The following is a 3,619-nucleotide window of genomic DNA, read 5'->3' as shown; positions in this document are numbered from 1 at the left end:
CCATGCAAGCTACCACACCTGGTAATCAATTAATTAGCCAATTAACTAAACACAGATTCTCAAAAGAAAAAATATAAATGGCCAATAGTTTTAAAGTGTAGAACATCTTCTCTTATTAAAGAAATATAAATTAAAACTATGCTGAGAATTCATCTTATCGCATTCAAGATAGGCACCATCAAGAAAGCAAATGCTGGAAAGGATGTGGGGAAAGAATTCTTTCTTCTGTTTTTTTTTTTTTTTTGGTTTTAATTTTTTTGGTTCCAATTTAAATTGTTTTATTATTTCATGTTACTTGTTTCAGGTTCCTGTGGAACAATGCTACACCTTTACTTGGACTGACTTAATCCACCTCTTTAATGGTGGGGCCCGAAGAAGCACCACCAGATGGAGGCACTCCACCACCAGGGAAGCCACCAGGCATTCCTCCAGGCATGCCACCAGCACTCTGGTACAGCTTGGTAATGATAGGGTTGTAGACTTTCTCTAGTTTTTCTGCTGATGCTCAAATTCTTCCTTCTCTGCAGTCTGGTTCTTTTCCAGCCAGCTGATGATTTCATTGCAACATGTCAAGAATCTTCTGTTTGTCCTCATCATTGATCTTGCCTTGAAGTTTCTCATCTTCAACGGTTGCTTTCATGGTGAAGGCATAGGACCCCAGAGAATTCTCTTGGAGGAAACCTTATCTCTCTGCTTCTCATCCTCAGCTTTTCACTTCTCAGCTTCTTGGACCATATACTCAATATCCTCCTTACTCAAGTGGCCCTTGTCATTGGTGATGGTGATCTTGTTCCCTTTCCTGTGCTCTTATCTACAGCAGAAACACTGAGGATGACATTGGCATCAATGTCAAAAGTAACCTCAATCTAAGGAACCCCATGGGGTGCTGGAGTTATGCCTGTGAGCTCAAACTTTCCAAGCAGGTTCTTGTCCTTGGTCATGAAGACCCTTTCATCTTCATACACCTGAATGAGTATACCTGGCTGCTTGTCAGAGTAGGTAGTAAAGTCTGTGTCTACTTCATGGGAATGGTCATATTGAACTTGATGAGGACAGTCATGACTCCTCCAGCAGTTTCAATACGAAGGGAAAGAGGAGTGACATGCAAGAGCTTCAAACCCTGAATATTCTCAGCCTTGTCTCTAGATAGAATGGCTGCCTGGACAGCTGCACCACAGGCCACAGCTTCATCGGGGTTAATGCTCTTGTTCAGTTCTTTCCATTGAAGAAATCTTGCAGAAGTTTCTGAATCTTGGGAGTTCTGATAGAACCACCCACCAAGCCGATATCATGGATCTGTGACTTGTCTTAGTTTGGCATCTTGAAGGGCTTTCTCTACAGGGTCCAGTGTACCACAGAACAGGTCAGCATTCAATTCCTCAAATAGAGCCTGGGTAATGGAGGTATAGAAGTGAATTCCCTCATAATGAGAATCAATCTCAATTCTGGCCTGAGTGCTGGAGGAGAGGGTGCACTTGACCTGCTCACAGGCAATACGGAGACAACAGACAGCTCTCTTGTTCTCTCTGATGTCCTAGTGCTTTTGCTTAAATTCAGCAATGAAATGGTTGAGCATTCAGTTGTCTTCTCCACCCAAGCGGGTGTCTCTAGCTGTTGATTTGACTTCAAAAATTCCATCTTCAATAGTGAGGATTGACACATCAAAAGTGCCACCTCCCAAGTCAAAAATCAGCACACTCCTTTCAGCTCCCACTTTCTTATCTAAGCCATAAGTGATAGCAGCAGCATTTGGTTCACTGATAATTCGAAGTGCATTGAGGCCAGCAATAGTTCCAGCACCTTTTGTTGCCTGCCACTGTGAGTCATTGAAGTAGGCTGGCACTGTGACCACAGCATTGGTAACAGTCTTTTAAAGGTACACTTCTGCAATTTCCTTCACCTTTGTCAGAACCATTGAGGACACTTTCTCTGCGTAGAAACTTTTCGTCTTCCCTTTGCATTCCACTTGGACCTTGGACCTGCCTGCATCATTCACCGCCATGAAGGGCCAGTGCTTCATATCAGATTGAACAACAGCATCATCAAACCTACATCCAATCAGATGTTTGGCATCAAAAAATCTGTTGGTTGGGGTTCATTGCAACCTGAGTCTTGGCTGCATCCCCAATTAATCATTCTGTGTCAGTGAAAGCAACATAGCTTGGCATGGTGAGGTTACCCTGGTCATTGTCAATTATTTCCAACTTTCCATGCTGGAAGATACCCACATAGGAGTAGGTGGTGTCAAGATCAGTGCCAACTGCAAGTCCCTTAGACTTGGTTGCTTGTGTGTAGGCCCAGCTGTGCTGACGACGAGACCACACAAGTGCCCAAGAGCTGTCTCAGCATTCAATGAGCAGGGAAAGAATTCTTATTTACTCCTTGTGGGAGTATAAAAAGTGCAGCCACTATGGAAATGAGTGTGTTGTCTTCTTGACAACTAGAAATAGAATTATAGTGTGATCCTACTGTATCTTGTGCATATGCTTGAAAGACTACATCCTGCCACAGAGATACTTACACATTTATGTTTATCAATGCTCATTTTATAAAAGCTAGAAATGATGGATAGATTATGCAACATATATAAATATGATTTTTATTCAACTATAAAAAATGAAATTTGCAAGAAACTGGATGAAACTGTAAAATATTGTATGAAGCAAAGTAATCCTGATTCAGAAAGACAAATATTCTATATTCTATGTGTTCATTCTAGACTATACTGATAAATATGTATATCTGTGTGATAGAAAATGTGGGTAAGACCCAGGAAACTTGAGAGGAGCCAATGAAACCGGAGGGGAAAGTAGGAGGCTTTATATTCTACCACATTCCCCACAGAAGGCCTATGTAGAAGGGGCAATAATGAGGGCAAAGGTTACAAATAAGAAAAGGGAGACAGAGGGAGGAGATGGCGACAGAATCAACCATAATAGAGTATTATGGAAAGCCATGTGGAAACCTGTTGCTTTGTAAGCTAATTTTAAAAATAAAACACTTAAATAAAGAAAATAAAAGAATAGAAATTGCAACCTTCAAGTTTGGATAAACAGCATCTCAATGAAAAAACTATTAAAGTAGGAAGAAGTTGAGCATAGAACAATGCTAAGTTGGGATTTTTTTGAATGCATAGTTTTCAATGACTACCAGGTATTTCTATATGCCCAATAATTAGATAGCAGAGAATGATGGACATTTATAGGTCAGCAATGTATGAGCTCATGAAGAACATACAAACTGAGAACCATGAGGTGAAGACAGAATCCTTGAAGTATATTTCTGATGTTTAATAACATTCAAAAGGGAACAGCAACTATGAAGGGGCCAAAGAAGCAATATTTGATGTTTTCACAAAAATACGCTATGATCTAAGGGGAGAGTGAGTCCCTGTGTGAAATGCAGTAGAGATGTGTAACATGATGTGGGACTGAAGGGAAAACAGCCATTGAGGGCCATGATTTGAAGTCATTGGTTGTAGTATTAAGGGGCCTTTCAGAAGAACTGAAGTTCTGGCAGGTAGGTGGGACATGGGCCAAACTGGCCTATGAGTAAAGACATAGGTCAGTGTATCTCAAACTTGAGTTTGCCTGATAATCCCCTGGGATCTGGTGAGAAT

General features: G+C 41.0%; 1 pseudogene; it reads right to left on the bottom strand.

Annotated features, from left to right (window-relative positions):
- Positions 1-343: 343 nt before the first annotated feature.
- LOC127665884 (heat shock cognate 71 kDa protein-like) lies at positions 344-2,114 on the bottom strand (annotated as a pseudogene).
- Positions 2,115-3,619: the final 1,505 nt, after the last annotated feature.

Source organism: Apodemus sylvaticus, chromosome 15 (assembly GCF_947179515.1).
Source record: "Apodemus sylvaticus chromosome 15, mApoSyl1.1, whole genome shotgun sequence".
Classification (NCBI taxonomy): Eukaryota; Metazoa; Chordata; class Mammalia; order Rodentia; family Muridae; genus Apodemus; species Apodemus sylvaticus.
The sequence above is the reverse complement of the archived record's forward strand: the minus strand, read 5'-3'. Positions and strand labels throughout refer to the sequence as shown.